The sequence below is a fragment of the Adiantum capillus-veneris genome, chromosome 18 (assembly GCF_014529385.1).
Source record: "Adiantum capillus-veneris isolate H3 chromosome 18, ASM1452938v2, whole genome shotgun sequence".
In the NCBI taxonomy this organism is placed as follows: domain Eukaryota; kingdom Viridiplantae; phylum Streptophyta; class Polypodiopsida; order Polypodiales; family Pteridaceae; genus Adiantum; species Adiantum capillus-veneris.
The window spans coordinates 76,129,924-76,154,555 of NC_140948.1; the positions used below are offsets into that span (position 1 = coordinate 76,129,924).

Sequence of the window (24,632 nt, forward strand, 5' to 3'; positions counted from 1 at the left end):
CAACAGGTCATACTCCTCACAAAAGGCAGGATCTGTTGAATACACTTACTGGTTGCCTGCAACAGGACCTAGGCGAGTATAGAATGGTCAAAGAGAAAGATATGCTCAACTTGATGGACATGGAGGGCCTGTTGAAGCACCGGCAAGGGTTGTGCAAAAAGGGTGTTGAAGAGCTCGAATTGCAAAAAGAGAATCTTGAAGTAAATACAGACTTTTTGGAGACATGGCTCTTGGCTAATGACAAGAATAATGTGGAAATAGATGTAGATGATAGTTTCAAACCTTGTGATGTTCTCTCATACCAACTTCTTGAATGTACATCTTTAGACCTGGCTATAGAAGATGAATTATACTGTCTAGATCAAGCTGCCCAAATGGGTATTGTACCAGTGGATTCTTACATGAGACTTGTAAAAATGCTTTCCAGGGAACAATTCTTTCAAAGGGCACTTGCCGTTAAGATAAGAGCTGCTCAAGGACAATGTTGAAACTGGCAGTCCTGTTTGACGGAATAGTATATAAAAGCTTTTATAGTACAGTTTTCTTTTGATAGAATTTGCAGACAGATTCTCCCATTCTTTGATTCGATTATCGACAATCACTCATGACAGCTGCCGAGTTTATATAACTATCTCTATCCTTTCTTGATTTTTATGCATTCATTTCTCTCTCTCTCTCTCTCTCTCTCTCTCTCTCTCTCTCTCTCTCTCTCTCTCTCTCTCTCTCTCTCATGCTTAGCGTGGCATGAATAATGCAAGTTGTGAAGTTTTGTGTTTCCTCTACAATTTACTATTGAAGTTTTCCACAAAAGATGTAGTTATTATTTGAAGCTTTATTTCTTGTTCTCAAATGGTGAATAGTTGATTTGTGAAACTCACACCTTACCGGGGGCACGGTTGTATGTATGGTTGTTCTAGTGTTTAGAAACGCCACGCTTCCCTTCTGAAGCTCTAATCTCAGCGTCTTTGAGGAGGGTGAATAGGGCAGCTTGCTGGTGGTTTTGGATTAGCCAACAGTGCAGATTGGGTACTAAATTGCCTGTTACCACATCAGGTTCAGGTTTTTCCGATTTTGGGGAAAGAGAGAAGAAAACAGGTTAATTGTATGTTGCTATTTCTTAGGAACACAGCAGCAACACGCTCAAAGGTGGCTGCTTTAAGGGTTGCCGGTAATTTGAAAGGGGCAGAAGACATCGTTATTGTAGAGGTTGCCAACTAAGGGTCACCTTGGCTGACGTCAACGCGCCCCTACTACTAGACGAACAAAAAATAGCAATTTTGTGCATGCCGTCCACCTCAAAAAACAAGCCCCTCAAGCCAAATTTTGATTGGCCAAAGACGCTATGATAGTGGAGACAAATTTCCTCCCCTTAGACCCTGCCTTAACGGCAGTGCCAATAAAGCCCAGGGTAGTAGAAACTCCGGGAGAAGGAAATGTATTGTTGTAGTGTTTCTGCATCCAAAGCTCTTTCTGTTAATTCCCACATCATGGCAACTATGAGGATTCTAGTTACTAATCCTTAATTAAGTACTTAAAATCATGATTAAGACTTAAGAAACTTGAACTTGACTCAGAAGACTTAGTTTGATTGATTGAAACTGAGTACAATGGGCTCCTTTCATAGGAGACGAAGAGTCACAAATGAGAAGACACGTCTCACGGTGAATAGACGCGACTTTAGACGTAAAGACGCATCCTTTCGGCGAAGAGCTGCAACCATTGGACGAAGTTCGACGAACACTCGCACCCATAGAGCGAAGGGGTGTGACTAGTCGTCGAAGGAATGTGGCTTTTGACAAAGAGGCATGTCCTTTGAGCGAAGAGTCGCAACCATCCAACCGTAGGGATCCTCCTTAGCATGGCACTTCGCATATCTGCAACTAGGAGTAGGTGTAATAATGTAACATAGTCACAGTCGTGACACTCAGTGTATGGTCATTACCTGAAGCGGAATGGATACTTTGCGTGAAGGTGATGAGCATGGAGGTGGTAACGACGAATTTTTCCCACCAAGAGGATTTTCCGACCCTCCCCCTTCCCCATCTACGCCACAGGTTGTACCAAATCCTATGGAGACTTTGGTCAAGTCGGTGATGGACATGATGCTACAACAAGAAACGCAATGCACCGCCTTGGATCGCGAGCGCGAAGAAAGAAAGGCAGCCTTGGAGCATGAGCATGAGCAAGCGCGCTTGGCGGCCGAAGAAAGAAGGATAGCCTTGGAGCGTGAGCAAGCGCGCATGGCAGTCGAAGAAGGACGAGCGGCCTTGGAATTAGAACGTGAGGCGCAGAGAGATCAACGCATGCAAGAGTTGGTCCTACAGGTACTCACCTCGAAGTCCGAGCCACTCAAGGACGTGGACAAATCATCAAATAGCACAAGTCGAGAAGCGGATTCCAACAACCCCGTCACTGAGAAGTTGACATTTAGTAAGCATGACGGTAAGATGGATGCTAATGTTATTCATTCTTGGTTGCATCAATTTAATGCTTATTTTGCGACAACTAAGAAGACAAGAAATAGCAAAGTTTTGACGGTAGCGATGTATCTTGCCGATGATGCCATTAATTGGTATCAAGCGTGGCAAGAAGCACAGTTGGCCGCGTACCTAGAGGAAGCCGAGAAAGGCGTGCCCCTTTCTTTCAATTGGGCTGACTTCCAAGACAAGCTCAAGGCGCGGTTCTTGCCACCTCAGTACCTAGCGTAGTTAAAGGAAGATTGGCGCAATCTCAAGCAAAATGGTACCCCAATTATGTCCTTTTCTAACCGTGTTTTTCAGCTTGGCACCCAATTACGCAAATTGGATGCGAAGTGCAAAGAGGCTTTTATTTTCGGGTTGGACGAGTATATCACGTTTGATGTCGAAGTCTTCGACCCGGTAGATCTCAACAAGGCGGTAGCGATTGCTCTCGCACAGGAGATGAAGCACAACAAAAGAAAGCCTAAGGAGAACAAGTCATCTCACGGTACCTCTCAGAACCCACAGAACAGTAAGAATGGTAAGAACGGTAACTCTTCTAGCCAATCTTCCTCTAATCCTTCGGAAAAGAACTCTCAAAATGAATCTAAGGGTAAAGCTAAAACACTTGCTAAACCTAAGCTCACCCCAGATAAAAAGTTGCACAAGGAATTATAGGAGGATACATAACGGCAGACGAACAAGTCATTTATTCTAAGGAAGGTCGTTGTTATCAATGTCACGTCAAGGGTCATATGTAACAGACTTGGACACTCCAAGTCAAGAATCAATCGCGACAGCACGAGTTAACCACTTCAAAACAATTCACAGATCACAATAGATTTGCACTGGCCCGGCGGAGTTCCGTGCCTAGAGATATTGGCCCCAAAGACTGGCGCCCCTTTCGGTATTTCTTTTTGTATTAATCAATTCAAAGTACAAGAGAGTGGGTCGAGATTCACTCTCAGACTTTGCGTCCAGATGCTCTGAGAAGTAAGGCCCTCACCACTAATTTAAAGGTTACAAGGGATGCCCAAAAGCAGAGCCCCAAAAGCTTCAAATCAAAAGCAATTGCTCTCTCTCTCTCTCACAGAGAGTCAAAACTTGAAAGCAAAAGCATTCTCTCTCTCTTTCTCATTGCGTAGAGAAAAAGCAAGATTCGCGATTTTCGGAAATTAGGGTTTCTGGCAAAAATTAGGGTTTCTGTTGTCCGCCACGTCATCACTTTGTGACATACCCCCCTCTTGAAAGCATTGTAATCGACCCCGATTACGCCTGCAAAACCGACAAATACGTACTAGGAACACACATCTAGCACATGTACAAAATCGACAGTCACATCACACAACATCACAGGACATCACCAGACATCACAAGACATCACATGACATTCAACATTCATTCGGATCTTAGACCATGATTTATCGGCAATGTAGCTAGCAATCACATCTAGGTCCAATCGGGACCTCATCGATGTCCGATTGACTAACCCCTATTGCAACCATGTCTATTCAAGATCAATCAGACCAAAATGCTGCAGTCATTTCGGCTATCAGTTCTTGCACTCAAAAGAAGTCAAGAACAAATCAATATCATTATATCAGGAATTCCATTTCATAAAGTCATCCAGCAGAATACTGTCAACTATCAGTATCCCTGAAGCTCAAAGAGATATCAATGACTTTAGTATCAAAATCAAGGCATCTGTTGACAAAGGAGCGGAGTAACTCCCCTCTTGTGCATCCCACTACACCAGATCTTCGGCCAAGCTAAATTCTGGGTTCCGTTTGGAGTAGACTATGCTAAACCAAAACATCGAGGTAAAGTTTCACAATCCGAGGAGTATCTGCTAGGTCCTCCTCCTCCATCCACTTCGCATCAAATGCAGGAAAGTTCTTGAACTTAACCAAGAACTATCTTCGGACTTTACTTTCTTCGTATCGTTATGTGCCAAAATCTGTTCAGGAACAAGGATCTCCTCGTTTTCTTCCTCTTTGGGTTGCTCATCAGGCTCCCCATCATCAGGCACATCACCCTTAACAGGTTTCAAGAGACTCACATGCAATGCATTGTGAATCCTCCAAGTATCTGGCAGTTTCAATCGGAAGGAGACATCATTTATCTTGTCAGTGATCTGGAAAGGTCTGTAGTATCGCATACTAAGCTTTGGAAAAAGCCTCTCCTTTCCCTTTTTCTTTCATAGGCGTGCCTTCTCAAAATGTAAGAGCACTCAATTATCCTCCTTCAATTTCAAGTCGCAAAGATGGCGATCCGCTGCCTTTTTTTCTGTCGTTCTTGAGACTTCTGCAAAGTCTCGCGAACCTTGGCAAAAGCCGTATCCAAATCTCGCGAATATTCATCCGCTGAAATATCTAATCTTTCGTGCTCAGGAAGGATGGAACCTTCGCAGCACTTTCAACAATCTCAAATGGTGTCTTCCCCGTCGAAGAGTGTATCTTGTTATTGTAGGCAAATTCCACCAAAGGTAATTTTTTTTTCCATTGAGTCTTCTGATCCGAGATACAAGACTTCAATAAATCTAAAACCACTGAATTGGCAATCTCAGATTGCCCGTCAGTCTACAAGTGGAACGATGATGAGAACTGCAACCGCGTGCCAATGTTCTCCCAAATTGCCTTCCAAAACAAACTCATAAATCTGGGGTCTCTGTCGGAGACAATCGTCTCAGACGTGCCATATAATCGGAAAATCATCGTGATCATTCTGTGTTCTCGGGAGATCAAAGATGAAATCCATTTCAATATTTTCCTAGGGGTGGGTGGGTATGGGTAAAGGCTGTAACAATTCCTGTGCCTTATGCCTGTCAAACTTGACCTTCTGGCATATTACGCACAAACTCTTCCACATCCTTTTTGATTCTCGGCCAAAAGAAGTATCTCTCTACCCCTTGGTAGCAATGCCGCGGTGACCCGTAAAAGGTGGATAGTGACATTCAGTCATAACCTTTTCCCGCAACGGCTGTGTAACGCACAACATAGTCTTTCTCATGAAGTAGCCTTCCCGAAGGGAGTATCCAGCTACTGTCTCTCCATCCCGTATCCGTGTGAAAATATCTGCAAAATCTGTATCTGTGGCATACTGATCGACCATATCCTCGAAGCTCCTATGATGTATCACGGAAATAGCCAAAACCAACGGCTTCCGAGACAAAGCATGTGCCACCACATTCTTCTGTCCCTGCACATGGACAATCTGGAAGTGAAAATGTGATAAGATGTTCGCCCACCGCATCTGCTTTTCCGAAAGTTGCTTCTGTGGCAAGAAGTAGCGCAAAGTCTGATGGTCTGTAAAGACAGTAAAATCCGCTCCGAGTAGGTAATGCCGCTATTGAGTAAGAGCATGGATAACCACCAAAAGCTCTTTCGCATAAATTTGTGTTGTCATCTCCGGCCTAGAGAACAATCGGCTCTCGTAAGCAATGACATGGCCTTCTTGCATCAAGACCGCACCCAGACTACGACCATAAGCATCACAAAATACTTCAAATGACTTCTGCAAATCCGGCAAAGTCAAATCTGGTCTTGTAGTCAATTTCTCTTTCAATGTTTGAAAGGCAGTCACCTCTGTGGATCCCCACGAGAAAGGGACTCCTTTCTGTATCAAGATATGCAAAGGGGAAGCAACCTCTGCAAACTTTCGAATGAACCGTCTATAGTACGAACACAGTCCCAAGAAGCTTTCAACTTCATGGACAATGGACATTCTTCAAATCGGGCCAATCACTGATAGTGTCTATCTTGGCCGGATCCATTTGCACTCATGTTGCTGAGACAAAGTGTCCCAAAAAAAAAAAAAGTATCTCTAAAGCATATGATCTCTGTGTTTTGCTTCATTCTTGGAGAAAACAATGATAGCATCAAAGAAAGTGTCAACAAATAGCCTGTACTCTCGAAAAATACTGTCTATCATCCGGTTAAATGTCGTAGAGCATTGGTTAATCCAAAAGGCATCACCAAAAACTCAAATAACCCAAAAGTCGTCCGAAAGGCTGTCTTGTAGACGTCTCCCGGCGCGATTCGGATCTGATGATATCCACTCTTCAAGTCAATCCTGCTAAAGTACAAGGATCCCTGTAACCTGTTGAGTATATCATCGATCCTAGGAATCGGAAATCTGTTCTTGATGGTGATTTCGTTGAGAGCGCTATAATCGATACACATTCTCCAAGATCCGTCTTTCTTGAAATCCAACAACAGTGGAGAGCAATACGGTGAAGTACTATGCTGGACAAGACCCTTTTCCAAGAGGTCTTTCACTGGGTTTATAATCTTTTCATTCTGTACTCGGCTCACACGGTAAGGTGGCCGGTTCGGTGGCGTGCTTCCAAGTATCAGATCAATGGTTTGATCTTCAGGCCCTCTGAAAAGCAATCGGCATGAGTGTGGAGAAAAATCTTGGCATTCTTTTGATCAGGTCAAAAGATATTCAACCTTTATCCATCGTTCAGTTCTCTCCCAAAAGAATGAGTGAGACACTGAAGTTCATCAAGTACAATCTCTAAGCCCTTCATTTATCAAAGTCGCTTTCTCGGCCCGGTAGTCAACCACGGCGTAGTTTTGTGGTACCAAGGGATCCTGAGTAGAACGTCACTCGCGTGCCCTGAACACCCCTCTCATTGCAAACGAAATTTGCCAATGCTCGGTGTAATGGCAGCATCCCATCCAGGTGCCAGTCGAACTACCTCCGCTTAAGGCGTCAGTCTCTCGGGCGTAATTCCAAATCGAGCCCCCAATTCCAAGTGAAAAGAAGTTGGCCTTGGCTCCTTCAAAAGAGCTTCCTGATCCTTCACTTTGTCCCAAAAGCGGTAAAGTTTGTACTTTCATTCATTAGATTCGGTGCAGGTCCCACGCCATGTGGTACCAGTTCTGCTTTTCTATCTGTCTTTTCTGCCACGTTCCTCAGCTGCTCTCGAACTCTCAGGCTTGTCGTCGTCTTTATCATTCTGTTCTCTGTGCCTTTTTAGGGCACTTCGCGGAGATATGTCCATGTTCCCTGCATCCAAAGCACTTCCCCTCTGTGATGAAGCGAGCCCTCTCCTCAGGAGTAAGCTTGGGTCGTGTATCCTTTTTCTCTGGGTTGCTCTTTTTCTTTCTACTTTCATTCCCAGAAGTCTGTTCGGCTCGTTGTGTCATGGCCTCATCAGTGGGGTAGGTCAGACTGCCCGAGTGAATGGCAAAGCCCCGCTTCGCATGACTCATCAACTCCTGAATAGAAGCTGACTTCTGTTCCAAGCAGTGATCTCGGATCTCTATAGGTAGACCCAAGGTAAACCGATCAATCTGTTCTTTCAACGAGATCTTCTTGAATGAAGAGGCGGGTATAAAAGAGCTCCAGAATCTTTCACAGTAAGCATTGATTGTATCGTTCTTGGTCATCCGAAGATGGTTCCAAGCAGCTCGTATATCTCGTTCATATTCTTGCATCAACCAAGAAGAAATAAAAAGCTTCTTAAATTTCAGCCATTTAACTGGCGTAATCTTGTTTAAAAGAAGCGTGGACCACCAAGTAGGAGCATTCCCCTTAAAGCAAGAGGCAGCTCTCCGAATCTTGGAGTGCTCTGAATAGCGTCCTCCCGCGAAAGCGATGTCAAACTGCTGTATAAAAGACAAAGCCTTCGAAGCATCTGACTATCCTGAAAAAGTATCAAACTTGATCGAGTGGCCACCTTCCTTAAACTCTCGGAGTTTCTTGCTTTTATCTTCGAGAAAGTCATACTGGTTAGCTTTGTAAAAATTCTTCTTGTTCGCATAAAAGTTTCCGTCATCGGAATCTGTAGACGAGTCCTCAGTAGAACTGTCAGTCTCTCGGCGAGATGTAGCCTTCTTTGCCTTTTTCTTGCCCTTTCCGAAGCTTTGTTTCTTGCTTCGCTTTTTACCTTTTCTGTCTTCTTCGCTCGAATGTGTAGAGCTAGAAGAACTGTCAGATGAAGAAGAAGAAGAAGAAGAAGAAGAAGAAGAAGAACTAGGTACTCCTTCAAATCGAACACGCTTCTTCCGTTTCTTTGCCTTGTCAAAAGTCGATTGACGACCCAAATATCCCAGGAAGTCAGTACTTTTCTTTTGCTTTTTGTCATGCTTTTTGACTTTCTTTTGCGCGTCAAAAAGCTGAGCAATCCGTGCATCAACCACCTCTTCTAATTCCTTCTCTAAATATTTCTTGTGAGCAGAAGGTTTCTTGAGAGTGGATGTAGTGGTTTTCTGCCACTGCTCACGCACTTCTTGAAAAGAAGTCTCGCTCATATATTTTGCAAATTTTGGGTCCTTCGCAAAATTGAGCATCATCTTCGTTGCATCGCCGATCAATTGGCGACGCTCCATCTCTCGCCGCTCCGCCCGAGTAGGCCGAGGCGGGCCATACTCTCTGCCGGAATCTTCGTTGTGATCCCTGCCCGCAGCTCCAGATGCAGAGGGAGTCGACTGATCCTTGAGTGAAGCCATAGGTGCCGCGGGAAAAAAATTGGGGATCGAATTTCCCGTAGAAGAGAAATCGGCCGTGCTCTGATACCACTGTAACAAACTTGGACACTCCAAGTCAAGAATCAATCGCGACAACACCAAATAACCACTTCAAAACAATTCACATATCACAATAGATTTGCACTAGCCCGGCGGAGTTCCGTGCCTAGAGATATTGGCCCCAAAGACTGGCGTCCCTTTCGGTATTTCTTTTTGTATTAATCAATTCAAAGTACAAGAAAGTGGGTTGGGATTCACTCTCAGACTCTGCGTCCAGATGCTCTGAGAAGTGAGGCCCTCACCACTAATTTAAAGGTTACAAGGGATGCCCAAAAGCAGAGCCCCAAAAGCTTCAAATCAAAAGCAACTGCTCTCTCTCTCTCACAGAGAGTCAAAACTTGAAAGCAAAAGCATTCTCTCTCTCTTTCTCATTGCGTAGAGAAAAAGCAAGATTCGCGTCGCTCATCATTAAAAAAAATAAAAATAATAAAAAAATTTAAAAAGCCTCTCCGATTTCCGGAAATTAGGGTTTCTGTTGTCCGCCACATCATCACTTTGTGACATCATATAAAGAGCACATGTTATAAGAACCCATCCAACGAACCTAAAGAACCCACAGAAACCACATCCTCTGTTAATGCCATAAATAAAAACACTATCGTGATCCTCTCATTGATGAGTCTCTCATGAAGTGTTATGGTCATGTGAATGGTCAACACATGGTGGTCTTGTTTGATTCAGGTAGTATGCATGATGTGATTGGTGCCTCTCTTGTCGAAAGAGCCCGCTTGGAGGTTAGCCAGACAACTCCTCTCGAGGTGTCGGGCTTCGCTCCCGGTATGGACTCTCTTATTACACGAGAGTGCTTTGATGTGTTATTCACTGTTCAACAAGCTTCCTTCCGTAGAAAATTTGTAGTGTCTCCTCTTTCAGGATGTGATATAATTTTGTGCATTAGATGATTTCGTGAGCATAACCCTCTCATTGATGGGGCCGACAATACTCTCACTCTAAATGTCAAAAGTGACTCTCCTGTAAACATTCGTGGTGAAAAGGTTGTTCATTCTTTACCTCTCATTTCTAATGTGCAGGCGAAGCTTGAAAAGAAACAGGAGGAGGGGACTCTCTGTGTCTTTTCTTCTCCAAAGCACGACACATATGTTTTGCATAATAGAGATGTGATTGTTCACAAGGAAAATGGTTTTGATGATGATTTTTCTAGTGAAGCTAACCTCATTGCAGATTCGATCAATCACGTAGAACCGATCTTGGCTCTCGAGTCGAGGTCCAAAGAACCCACTCAAGAAGTATTGTGTGTTCACATGATTAGTCAGCCCGCATTGTTCGAGTATTTCATTCGTGACGGTTTCTTGTATTTTCATCACCGTCTTTATGTGTTCCCTTTCCACAGGCATGCCGTATTGTACGATGCACATGATTCACTCATAGATGAGCACGGATGTATGCAGATCACTCTCGAAAAGAAAAACAATTTGCATTGAAGGAATTCACATTCCATGTCTCTTCCTTGACATGACACAGTCTTAGAAAGAGCACAAGAAAGATTGTCAATCAAGCATCGGCATTTCCGTTGTGATTTGCCACAGTTGATAGGTTTAGATCGGAAAGTCAAGATTCGGTCTCACTCTTTGCGTGTGTTTGGTGAACGGTTTGGCACTCCGTCACTTGCTTCATCTCCATTGCATGCACAGTCATTTAGGAAGCATAGTATTTTTCCAGTCACTCTACATGGAATGGGTATGTTCATGAATCATGATTTTGTGTTGAAAGTTATTTTAGGAATTTTTCTCCTCGAAGATTCTTGAAGAAGGTAGACGCACGACCATAGCCGCAGTCGGAGCATTGAAGCAACCACAGATCCCTTTGGATCGCTTTCGGCACGGCCCAAAGAAGCAAGCATTGCAGACCTTCATGAAGTTCAAGTATCGCACGACCCACGCATCAGAGTGCGAACAGTCCTTCCCAAGATTCCAAACGTTGTTGGCGCTCTCTCTCGACGCCATACAGCTCGGTACCAGTACCGAGCTTTGAAAAGAAGGGGATGTCACGTGCACATCTAACCCTATGTGCATGTGGACAAGCTACTTCAGCCTTCAGGTCCAAGGTTCAGGTCAGCTTAGAAAGTGTTATGATACCTTTGTGAGCCTGTGCATAGGCCGTGCATGTCCAGGCACTTAGTAGTTACATATCCTTTGGTTGCACACAGCATGATCATCAGCATGATAGTCAGTACCCATCATGAGCATTTTACAGTGCACAACTCATTTTTTCTATTTATCCAATTTTTACTTATTATTTAATAAGTGACTTTGTTGGGAAACTGGGTAGGGCAAATTTACTAAGTGTCTAAATAAAACCTAGCGCTAGCACTTTCTGGCAAAAGAGGCAGAAGAAGTTCCAACAACTTGCAATGCACCTTCTCAGCAAGACCGGGAGGAGACTTGGCGTTTTCAGCCACAAGACAAACCTGGCGTTTTTGGACATCCAGATCAGCCAGTGTTTTCAGATTCAAGCACTTGGCGTTAGCAGATTGCAAATCAGGCCTAGCATTTTTGCATCTTGCAGATTGCCTAGCGTTTTGCAGTTTTCCGACGTCAGATCAGCGTTAGCAGATCAGCCAGTGTTTTCAGATTCAAGCACTTGGCGTTAGCAGATTGCAAATCAGGCCTAGCATTTTTGCATCTTGCAGATTGCCTAGCGTTTTGCCGTTTTCCGACGTCAGATCAGCCCAGTGCCTCAGTGTTTTCAGTTTTTAGCACTTAGACACATCAGATCAAGCCCCTAGCCTCACAGATCTCACCTATCGACAGCCGTACCATCGAGTCAGCCATCGTTTTAAGATGTAGCCCGCTGTCCACAGATTTCAGCATCTGCATTTTCAGCGCATCTTCATCGAATCGTCGCCATCACTTTCCTCGCCGACACAATGTCAGTATTCAGCAGAAGTCAACGTTTGCAGATTTCAGCCCTAGCATTTTCACATTTCAACCTGTCCTCGTCGTCGTCGTCATTGTCGTCGACATTGTCAGCAAGTCCATTGCATCTAGACCATTGTACCAAATTTGTGCAATCAATAGCATAGACCTCTCTCGCCATAGAGAGGGGGGCCCTTGGAGGAGGGTTTGAGAACCGTCTAGTGTCGTATTGTCACGTGACACATCCAACCCTATGTGTCCGTGGACAAGCTACAACAAGATCAGGGTTCAGTTCAATCAAGTCAGTCTAGAATAGGAAGTGATCTGGCACTTTTGTGAGTCTGTTCGCAGACCGTGCATGTCCAGACACTTAGTGTAGATGCATATCCTCTGGTTGCACACAGCATGATCATAAGCATTCCCATCAGAATCCTTCAGGGGAAATTTCCAGTGTATTTGACCTATCTCCTCTATTTTTGATATTCTTCACTTATTATTTTTAAGTGACTTTTGTTGGAAAGTAGGTAGGGCAATTTTGCTAAGTTAATATATAAGCAAACCAGAGTTAGCACTTTCTGGCAAAAGAGGCAACAGGAGCACCTTGCTCAACAGGTAACTTCTCAGCAAGACCAACACCCGTGACAACTCTGGTGTTTTCTTCACAAAAGACCTAGAGTTTTTGCATTAGATCAGCCTTGGCGTTTTGTGCGCAGCAGATCAGCCCCGGCGACAACAGAACATCAGATCAGCCTAGCGTTTTGCATTTGCAAGACAACCGGCTACAGCAAAGCAGATTTTCAGCCCGGAAAACATAGATTTCAGCATCTGCGTTTTCAACGCGTTGTCGTCGCATCGTCGTCATCGACATCGTCACCGACACAGAGTCAGGATTCAACAGATAGAAGATTTGCAGATTTGAGCCATTACCATTTTCAGATTTCAGCCCGTCTCGTCGTCGTCGACATCGTCGGCAAGTCCAAGCATTGTAGAGATTTGTGCAATCATAAGTAGACTGCTCTTGCCATAGAGAGTGGGGCCTTCGGAGGAGGGTTTTTACATCGTCTTTGGTGTCGTATTCTCTTCTCTATCTCTCACTCTCATGCACTTCCATTCACAGTGTCCATTCACTTTGTTTGTGTTCATTGCACTCTCTCACTAAAGGAACGGAAGGCTCTCCCTTCCCTAAGTAAAAGGAACCTTGAGCACAGTTCATCTTGAGCAAAGTTCAAACATTCATTCCGCTCCACCTTACATTGGTATCAGAGCTTTGGCAGTGTTTTGTATCACTCAAGGAAAGAACCACAAGAATCACAAGAATTTTTTTTGTTTTGCTTGTTGAGGTCGCACGAACCCAAGTTCGCTTGGGCGTGTCGATTCCTAATTGTGTTTTTGAAGAGTGACAGGAATCCCCGGAAAGAAGGGCTTGTCCAGCCTCCCCTTGTGTCTCTTTTCACTCATTGAGAGCGGACCGTGCACTTAGCGGCCGGCCAATCGACGCGAGGTGGGAAAAAGCAACCTTGGTGTGAGCGCAAGACCGCCAAGGGGTGCGCCCGCGGAAAAGAGCAGAACTCGGGTGAAGAGAAGATCCTTCTCTAACACAGATTGCAAGCAAAAGAAGAACCTCAAGAACTCAAGAACCTCAAGACCCCAAGAACCCAAGTTGCTCGTGAACTTAAGAACCCAAGACCACAAGAACCTACAAGAACCCACGACTTCAGAATGGTCATCACTCGAAGCAGAATGGATACTTCGCTTAGAGGTGACGAGCGAGAGAGGCGAAGAAGAATTTTCCCCACCGGGAGGTTTTTCCGACCCTCCCCCTTCCCCATCTACATCAAGGATTGCACCAACTCCTATGGAGGCTTTCGACAAGATGGTGATGGACATGAAGTTAAAACGCGAAGCAAGACACGTAGAAAGAAAAGCAGAAATGGATCGCAGACACGCAGAAAGCAAATGTCACGTGACACATCCAACCCTATGTGTCCGTGGACAAGCTACAACATGATCAGGGTTCAGTTAGTCCAGTCAATCTAGATTTAGAAGTGATCTGGCACTTTTGTGAGTCTATTCGTAGACCGTGCATGCCCAGTCACTTAGTGTAGATGCATATCCTCTGGTTGCACACAGCATGATCATAAGCATTCCCATCACAATCCATCAGAATCCTTCAGGAAAATTTTCCAGTGCATCTAGCTTATTTACCTATTTTTGACATTTTTCACTTATTATTTTTAAGTGACTTTTAATAAAAAGTAGGTAGGGATAATTGAGTGAGTTTGTATATAAGCAAACCTAGACTAGCACTAATTGGCAGAAGAGGCAACAAGAGCACTTTGCTCAACAGGCAACTTCTCAGCAGAACCCATCAGAAGGCCTAGCGTTTTTCCCATCAAGATCAGCCAGCCATTTGCTTTGCAGATTTCGGCGACAACAAGACCACAAGCCTAGCGTTTTTGCATTAGATCTTCACCACAAGAATGTCTCAGCCCTAGCATTAGTAAAAGCTATCATCGCCATCCAGTTCTGGCCTAGCGTTTTCAACAGGTACAGCCTCAGCATGCAACGTTTTTCAGCCATGAAGAACCTGCAAATTCAGCCCTAAGAGAGTAGTAGTCAGCCCGGAAAGACCAGCAATTTCAGCCTTTACGAACCTCAGTTTTCAGCCCTAAAACCTGCAAATTTTCAGCGACAAAGACCTACAGAATCAGCCCCAAAACCAGCGTTTTATGCTGTAGTAGATTTCAGCCCATAGCGTTTTTGGACATCAAATAAAAGATTGCAGATTTCAGCCCTTCGGTCAGTTTCGTCATCCCCGCCGTCATCGCCGACATAGCCTACACTTGCATCAGTCACATGCATTCCCATTGTACCAGATTGTGCAATCATAAGTAGACCACTCTCGCCAACGAGAGTGGGGCCTTCGGAGGAGGGTTTTACGTCTTCTCTAGAGTCATATCTCTCTTCTCTCTCTATCTCTCAGTCTCATACACTTTCACGCACAGTGTCCATTCACTTGTTTGTGATCATTGCACTCTCTCATTAAGAACAAAAGGAACCTTGAGCACAGTTCGGAGCACTCATCTTGAGCAAAGCACAAACATTCATTCCGCTGCACCTAACATTGGTATCAGAGCTTTGGCAGTGTTCTGTATAACTCAAGGAAAGAACCACAGAAATTTATTTTTTTTTGCTTGTTGAGGTCGCACGAACCCAAGTTTGCTTCGGCGTGTCGATTCCTAATCGTGTTTTTGAAGAGTGACAAGAATCCCAGGAAAGAAGGGCTTGTCTAGCCTCCCCTTGTACCTCTTTTCACTCATTGAGAGCGGACCGTGCACTTAGCGGCCGGCCAATCGACGTGAGGTGGGAAAAAGCAACCTTGGTGTGAGCGCAAGGCCGCCAAGGGGCGCGCCCGCGGAAAAGAGTAAAACTCGGGTGAAGAGAAGATCCTTCTCAAACACGGTTTGCAAGCGAAAGAAAACCTCAAGAACCTCAAGAACCACAAGACCCTCAAGAACCCAAGACCCCCAAGAACCCAAGTTTCTCGTGAACTTAAGAACCCAAGACCGCAAGAACCCACAAGAACCCTCGACTTCAGTGGATGGTCATCACTCGAAGCGGAATGGATACTTCGCTTGGAGGTGATGAGCATGAGAGAGGCGAAGAAGAATTTTCCTCACCAAAAAGTTTTTCCGACCCTCCCCCTTCCCCATCTACATCAAGGATTGCACTAACTCCTATGGAGGCTTTCGACAAGATGGTGATGGACAGTCACATGCATTCCCATTGTACCAGATTGTGCAATCATAAGTAGACCACTCTCGCCGACGAGAGTGGGGCCTTCGGAGGAGGGTTTTACAACGTCTCTGGTGTCGTATCTCTCTTCTCTCTCTATCTCTCAGTCTCATACACTTTCACGCACAGTGTCCATTCACTTGTTTGTGATCATTCATCATTGCACTCTCTCATTAAGAACGGAAGGCTCTCCCTTCCATAAGAACAAAAGGAACCTTGAGCATAGTTCGGAGCACTCATTTTGAGCAAAGTTCAAACATTCATTCCGCTGCACCTTACAGCAAAGCAAAAAGAGAAGCAGAAAGAAAGGCAGCCAAAGCAAGACAAGAACAGAGCGACTCGACACATGCAAGAGTTCTTGCGACTCTTTTCTCAAGTGCAGGCATAAATGCAAGAGATTCAAGAGACGGAGACTCTCTCAATCTCTTCTTCTCCCAAGCATGACACACAGGATTTGCATGATTATGTGAAGCATGATGATTTGCATGATCAAGATGTGATTTCTCACAAGCATGATGATTTGCATGAAGAAGATGTGATTGTTCACAAGGATGATGCGTTAGTTGATGCTTTTTCTAGCAAAGCTAACCTCGTTGCAGATTCGATCAATCACGAAGAATCGATCTTGGCTCTCGAGCCTAGGTCCAAAGAACCCCCTCAAGAAGAAGCGATCTTGGCTCTCAAGCCTAGGTCCAAAGAACCCTTACAGGAAGTATTATGTGTTCGCATGATTCGTCAGCACGCATTGTGCGAGTGTTTCATTCATCATCGTTTTCTATATTTTCGTCAGGGTCTTTATGTGATCCTGTCACGTGACACATCCAACCCTATGTGTCCGTGGACAAGCTATAGCATGATCAAGGTTCAGTCAATCCAGTCAGTCTAGATTTCGAAGTGATCTGGCGCTTTTGTGAGTCTATTCGTAGACCGTGCATGCCCAGTCACTTAGTGTAGATGCATATCCTCTGGTTGGACACAGCATGATCATAAGCATTCCCATCAGAATATTTCATCATGATCGTTTCCTGTATTTTCGTCAGCGTCTTTATGTGATCCTGTCACGTGACACATCCAACCCTATGTGTCCGTGGACAAGCTACAGCATGATCACGGTTCAGTCAGTCCAGTCAGTCTAGATTTCGAAGTGATATGGCGCTTTTGTGAGTCTATTCGTAGACCATGCATGCCCAGTCACTTAGTGTAGATGCATATCCTCTGGTTGCACACAGCATGATCATAAGCATTCCCATCAAAATCCATCAAAATCAGTCAGGGGAATTTTCCAATGCATTTAGCCTATTTTACCTATTTTTGGCATTTTTCACTTATTAATTTAAGTGACTTTCCAACAAAAGTAGATAGGGCAATTTTGCTAAGTTTGTATATAAGCAAACTAGAGCTAGCACTATTTGGTAGAAGAGGCAGTAGGAGCTCCACGCTCAACAGGCAACTTCTCAACAGAACCCCCCCAGGAGACCTAGCGTTTTTGGAGCAGAGCCATCACCTAGCGTTTTCATCACAGATCAGCCAGTGTTTTTGCACTTGCAGATTCCGGCGACACAACAAACCTCATAGAAGCCTAGCGTTTTGCATTTTGTCAAAGCAACTGGTGACAGTAGCAAAAATTCAGCCCTAGCGTTTTTTGTTTGCAGATCAGCCCTGGCGTTTTGCAACTTTACCGCGACGGAACAGCAAGGAACATCAGCGTTTTCAGTTTTCAGCAGTTAGAACCCGCAGATAAAGTCCCGAACCTCGCAGATCTCACCTTCCCACAACAGTTCCTCGCCGCACGGTCAATTTCCGCAAGGTTTACAGTTTCAACCTGGAAAACGTAGATTTCAACCCCTGCGTTTTCAGCACGTCGTCGTCGCATCGTCGTCATCGACATCATCACCGACATAGAGTCAGAATTCAGCAGATAGAAGATTTGCACATTTCAGCCCATAGCGTTTTTGGACAGCAGTAGAAAGATTGCATATTTCAGCCCTTAGGTCACCTTCGTCATCACCGTCGTCATCGTCGACATAGCCTAGAATTGCATTAGTCACATGCATCCCCATTGTACCAGATTGTGCAATCATAAGTAGACCACTCTCGCCGACGAGAGCCGACGAGAGTGGGGCCTTCGGAGGAGGGTTTTCGTCTCTGGTGTCGTATCTCTCTTCTCTCTCTATCTCTCAGTCTCATACACTTGCACGCACCGTGTCCATTCACTTTGTTTGTGATCATAGCACTCTCTCATTAAGAACGTAAGGCTCTCCCTTCCATAAGAACAAAAGGAACCTTGAGCACAGTTTGGAGCACTCATCTTGAGCAAAGCGCAAACATTCATTCTGCTGCACCTTACAGATCTCTTTTCCTAGGTATGACATATTGTACGTTGAGCACGTTTTACTCATGAATGAGCACAGATGTATACGGATTTTTCATGAAAAGCTGAAACGTATGCATTCACGGAAGTCACATTCCATGTCTCTTCCTTGGCACGACACAATTGTAGAAAGAGCACATGAAAGTATGAGCACCACGCATGAGCATTTCCGTTGTGAATTGCCACAGTTGATTGCTTTAGATCAAAATGACAAGATTCGATCTCTTTGTTTGCATGTGTGTAATGAACGGTTTGGCACTCCGTCTCTTTGTTCATCTACATTGCATGCATAGTCGATTAGGACGACAAGATTTTTTCCACTCACCTTACATGGAATAGGTATGTTCATGTTTTTGTGTTGGAAGTGGTTTCAAGAATTTTCAGCCATGGAGATTCTTGAAGAAGGAAGAAGCATGACTCTCAACGAAGTTGAAGCATCGAAGGAGCCACATAAGACTTTTGTCGCTTTCGACGCGGCCCAAAGAAACAAGCGTTGCAGACCTTTATGAAGTTCAAGTACCGCACGACCCACACATCAGAGTGGGCCGGCGAAGAGTCCCTTCCAGGATTCCGGATGCTATTGGTGATCTCTCTCGACGCTATACAGTTCGGTACCAGTACCTCACTTTGAAAAGGAGGGGATGTCACGTGACACATCCAACCCTATGTGTCCGTAGACAAGCTACAGCATGATCACGATTCAGTTCAATCAAGTCAGTCTAGAATAGGAAGTGATCTGGCACTTTTGTGAGTCTGTTCGCAGACCGTGCATGTCCAGACACTTAGTGCAAATGCATATCCTCTGGTTGCAAACAACATGACATAAGCATTCCATCAGAATCCTGGGGAATTTTCCAGTGTACTTGACCTATTTTCTCTATTTTTGACATTTTTCACTTATTATTTTTAAGTAACTTTTGTTGGAAAGTAGGTAGGGAAATTTTACTAAGTTAATATATAAGCAAACCGGAGTTAGCACTTTCTGACAGAAGAGGCAACAGGAGCACCTTGCTCAACAGGCAACTTCTCAGCAAGACCAACACCCGCGACAACTCTGGCATTTTCTTCACAGAAGACCTAGCATTTTTGCATCAGATCAGCCTTGGAGTTTTGTGCACAGCAGATCAGCCCCGGCGACAGCAGAATATCAGATCAACCTAGCGTTTTGCATTTGCAGGACAACCGACTGCAGCAAAGCAGATTTTCAGCCCTAGCGTTTTTGCATCTGCATCATCACCCAGTGTTTTGCAAATTCACCGCGACAGAACATCAAGAAACCTCACGTTTTCAGTTTTCAGCCCTTAGACATCGCAGACCAAGTCCCGAACCTCGCAGATCTCACCTTCCCGCAGCAATTCCTCGCCGCACGGTCAGTTTCCGCAAGGTTTACAGTTTCAGCCCGAAAGACGTAGATTTCAGCATCCGCGTTTTCAGCGCGTCGTCGTCGCCTCATCGTCATCAACATCATCAACGACATAGAGTCAAAATTCAGCAGATAGAAGATTTGCAGATTTCAACCATTAGCATTTTCAGATTTCAGCCCGTCTCGTCGTCGTCGACATCGTCGGCAAGTCCAAGCATTGTAGAGATTTGTGCAATCATAAGTAGACCGCTCTTGCCATAGAGTGGGGCCTTCGGAGGAGGGTTTTACACACGTCTCTGGTATCATATTCTCTTCTCTATCTCTCAGTCTCATGCACTTCCATTCACAGTGTCCATTCACTTTGTTTGTGTCCATTGCACTCTCTCACTAAAGGAACGGAAGGCTCTCCCTTCCCTAAGTAAAAGGAACCTTGAGCACAGTTCGGAGCACTCATCTTGAGCAAAGTTCAAACATTCATTCCGCTGCACTTTACACGTATTCTTCTCTCTCTCTCTCTCTCTCTCTCTCTCTCTCTCTCTCTCTCTCTCTCTCTCCACCTTCATTCACAGTGTCAATTCACTTTGTTTGTTTGTGATCATTGCACTCTCTCACTAAAGGAACGAAAGGCTCTCCCTTCCGTAAGTAAAAGGAACCCTTGTCATCGTCGTCATTGTCGTTGACATCGTCGGCAAGTCCATTGCATTTAGACCATTGTACCAGATTTGTGCAATCAATAGCATAGACCTCTCTCGCCATAGAGAGGGGGGCCCTTGGAGGAGGGTTTGAGAATTGTTTGGTGTCGTATTCTCTCTCTCTCTCTCTCTCTCTCTCTCTCTCTCTCTCTCTCTCTCTCTCTCTCTCTCTCTCTCTCTCTCTCTCTGTCTCATTCACTTTGTTTGTGATCATTGCACTCTCTCACTAAAGGAACGGAAGGCTCTCCCTTTCGTGAGTAAAAGGAACCCTTGAGCACAGTTCGGAGCACTCATCTTAAGCAAAGTTCAACATTCACTTCCGCTACACGTTACATCTTAACACAAACTCCGTCCCAAGTGTCTCAGTGTCTCCGTTGGCTTAACACAAACTCCGTCCCAAGTGTCTCTCTCTCTCTCTCTCTCTCTCTCTCTCTCTCTCTCTCTCTCTCTCTCTCTCTCTCTCTCTCTCTCTCATTCACTTTGTTTGTGATCATTGCACTCTCTCACTAAAGGAACGGAAGGCTCTCCCTTTCGTGAGTAAAAGGAACCCTTGAGCACAGTTCGGAGCACTCATCTTAAGCAAAGTTCAACATTCACTTCCGCTACACGTTACATCTTAACACAAACTCCGTCCCAAGTGTCTCAGTTGGCTTTGCACATGCTTGCACACATCATGGTCCAAAATTTAGACAGGTGTGTTGATGGGTATTCAAGCCCGGGTTCAGCATATCAAGCCCGTGGGAATTACCTCTTAGGACATGTAATACAACTTCATAGCTTTTCATAATTCAATACAATAGCGTGTCTTCATACTGTGTCATTCTGCTCTCCCTCTCTCGTTACTTCCTCCTTACACCTCAACAGGTAACATCTCAAAACGCCACCAATTTTCGCAGGTTCTCAAAACGCTATCTGTAACAGCCAATTGGGAATTTTGCATAGAGCATCTCAAAACGCCGTCCGACGGGCTTCTGGGGTAGCATATCGAAAGGTTAGCAAGTTTACATGCAGAGCTGCCTATAAAATTCGATAAAAGCCAAGAATATTACAATCATTGGAAACGCTGCCTTACGATTTTTATGGCGCTACTAAAGATTGCGAAGGATGGTTCCCATGCATAACAAAATGCTACCCTATCCAATCAACCTCAAACAAAAATTTGCAGTATTTGGCAAACATCAAGGAAGCAAGCATTTCAAAATGCTATCACAAAAGGAATTGCCGACGATGTTAGAAATTTTAGAAGAGGCGTTTGGGTTTGTGGGACTAAGTTGGAGATACGGTATGCAAATTAATCTAAAGTATTTTCTACCAACTAAAGATGATCACTTAGAGGACCAAGATGCTTTTGATTACATGACTGGCAATGAAGCTAGTGAAGACTCTTCCAACTGTTTGCTTCAAGCACAACACATGAAGATCTGCTTCGAGATTGTGGTACAAGATTCCACAACTATTTTTACCTATTCAGTGTCATAGAAGTTTTGGTCTGTTTGTCAACACAAGCATATACTTTTTAGCCAAAGCCTTCTTTAAACTTGTCTATTGTCAGTGATTGTCATGCCAAAATCTTTGTACGGGTTATAGACACTGCCACACACCAGTGGTAAGACCGCCCTTATATGTTTGGTTATGAGTTCTTGTAGTCTCACACTGATGGTTGTTTGGGGGAAGTGCACACACACCTATGTTATCAAAGGGGGGGACTTCTACTCATAGTTTTAGGTGATTGAACTCTGCCATGGTCTGTCTCGAGTCCATTGTTAGTGGTTGGTGGGGGGGGGTTGGGGGGGGCCGGTTGTTGGGTATTCAAGTCCGAGTTCAGCGTGTCAAGCCCGTGGAAATTACCTCTTAGGGCATGCAATACAACTTCAGTTTAATAGTCTTTTTGCATGGCAAGTTTGCTATAATTATCATGTAAAGCTTTTCATAATTCAATACAATAGCGTGTCTTCATACTGTGTCGTTCTGCTCTCCCTCTCTTGTTACCTCCTCCTTGCCTTGCACCCATAGTTGACACGTACGGTCACGTACGACGGGTACACGTACGAAGACGTGCGATACTAATTGAACTAAAAAAAATTAGACGTACGGTGACGTAACGTACGATGCAAAAAAAAATCATGCGTCTTACACATGATAGATCATATCAGTCATGACATCGACCTTAGTACTTAGTACCAGGGCTAGAAACAAACATTTTTCCTAACCGATCAAAATAAGGGAAAACTTGAGTTTTCAGGTCAAAATTTGAAGCTTTTGCCGGTAATTACACTAAAACTTGTGTAAATTTGCCGGTTTTCTTAGAGGCAAGCTCAAAATCTAACCGGGATTTTATAATTTCAACCGGTTAAAATACACTAGACCCCCGCTTTTTTCTAACACTGCTTAGTACTAAATACTTGTAACTTAAGTCTTAAAAGTTAGAACATGAAAGATCTGTCCATGGACATTGGAAACGGCAATGTCCGAAGAAAGAAGAATCATGATCTCCAAAGTGGTGGCGGCCATAGTAGATCTGCTACCCAAGCCTCATCGCACATAGGTCATGGTGGTTTGAGCCAATGCAACCATTGGGCTCTTGTTCAAATGCAGTCGAGATGCAAAACATTCCCACACCAAAAATCGCCCCGCAAAAGCCGCAAAAAAAAAAACAAAAAAAAACAAAAAGAAAACAAAACAAAAAACAAAAAAACAAAAAAACAAAAAAAACCAGACGACTCGTGTACGGAACGTACGAGTCGGTACAGAACGTACGGAACGTCCCGTACGTCGAACGTGGACAACCCTGCTTGCACCGGCACACCATGGCTGTTTCTCCTCGATGGCACCCTCCCTAGCCGCTGAAGCCCATCATGTGTAACCACAAACAAGCATAGCCCAAGGCAAACTACTAACTAGCATCGCCAATCACTCGAATGTGCCTTGCACACTCATATATACGAAGAGAGCTATGCAAGGATTCTACCTGATCTAGTGGATCAATCCAAAAATAAAGTTCAATGAACAAGCTCGCAAAGATGCCGGCAAGGAATTTCCTAAGCTTATTTAACTTGCTTATGGATTGGCTCTAAGTTGTGATAACATGTCCACGTGGCATATCGAGGCCCATGCGCATGTGACCGGCGTATCTAGTATAACACTTGTATAGAGGTAGCCCGTCTCTCTCTCTCTCTCTCTCTCTCTCTCTCTCTCTCTCATCTTCTGCTGCACACTTGCACCATTCCTTCATCTTCTGGTGCACACTATGGCTATATGAAACCATCAATCAGCAATACAGAGCATGGGTATGGGACATACATATGTGCCCCAACAACATGCTGAACCATCTAAAAAAGGGTATGGACATAAAACTTGCACGATGGCTTAAAAGTACACCCTCTAGCCACTAGGTAAAAGAGGCAAGCAAGAGGCAAGAGGCAAGCGGCCAGTGGCAGATACACCCCATCGATCAGCAAGCAAGTACACACCAGTGCAAACACATGGCCACAAACAAGGCCACTACCTCATATACAGCCAAAAAGCACCCTCAGTCCCTATAACGCTCGTCCAGAGAGGCGAGAGATGCTGAAACACACACACAACTCCATCCGAGAGGTGATAAATAAAAAACATTTCATTCCCCCAAACCTCTATTTCAGACCATTTTGAGAGGAGTTTTCACATGGGATCATGCTAGTCAGTGAAGCTTTTACTATCAGCTATAGGTATTTGCCATGCCTACAATCCAGCATTTGTTTTTTTCATGTCACTGCTGTTGCGATGAATCAAGATTTCTCATCCGTGATTTTAACTCTCCCTTGATGGGTTTTGTGTACGTCAGTGCAAATACACGCATGTGTCTCTGTCTGGAGTGAGAGAAAGAGAAGCAAGATGGTGTGTGTTGTGGGGTGTGTCACGGGTGGTGTATACAGAGGGGAAGAGAGAGATTTGTGTGTGTCTGTGTGTGTGTGTGTGTGAGAGAGAGAGAGAGAGACTTGAGATCGTGTGTGTGTGAGAGAGAGAAAGGAGGGCTCGTGTGCGTGTGGAAGAGATCGCGAGCGAGTTACCTTGGATCAGATTGGGGCGTTGCACTGTTGAAGGAAAGCGGAGAGATACAAAGAGTTCGTTCGCGAAGCATTTCAAGACCTTATAAACATTTCAAAAATTGTGAATCCGTGTACGCTATAGGGTAGAGCAGCCATTTACCCCAAAAGAGAGTCACGACTTAGAGCCATTTAAGCGCCAAAGTAATTAAAATGAAGGTCCAGTAAAGATATGTTTTGAAAACGTGACACCATTGCCGAGTTACATAATGATATTTGCCATAACTAGCCCACCGCTACACCTCCATCGGTGACTTCACGTATCGCAGCTGCATATTCTGTCCACTACCACCATTGCAAAATCTTCCTCCTTCATGACCTTACCTGAGCATCATAACAAACATTTACAGCACGTCTCAGTATTGGCAAAAAGTGAGAAATCAACTACGCACAAACAGAGATTATCACTATTTATATATAAATGCCAATTGAACGCATGATCAACTTCCCTCCAA

At 44.4% G+C, this 24,632-nt stretch overlaps 1 protein-coding gene and 1 pseudogene across 2 annotated transcripts in view; one reads left to right on the top strand and one right to left on the bottom strand.

Moving 5' to 3' along the window:
• LOC147435910 (transcription factor GTE9-like) overlaps positions 1 to 24,251 on the bottom strand; it is a 92,447-nt gene extending 68,196 nt beyond the window's left edge. For both annotated transcript variants that reach the window (XM_086488819.1, XM_086488818.1), the window contains exon 1: positions 24,142 to 24,251. The gene's annotated coding sequence lies outside the window, so the exon portion shown is untranslated. The remainder of the gene's footprint in view (positions 1 to 24,141) is intronic.
• Positions 84 to 488, top strand: LOC147435911 (protein ELC pseudogene; annotated as a pseudogene).
• Positions 24,252 to 24,632: the final 381 nt, after the last annotated feature.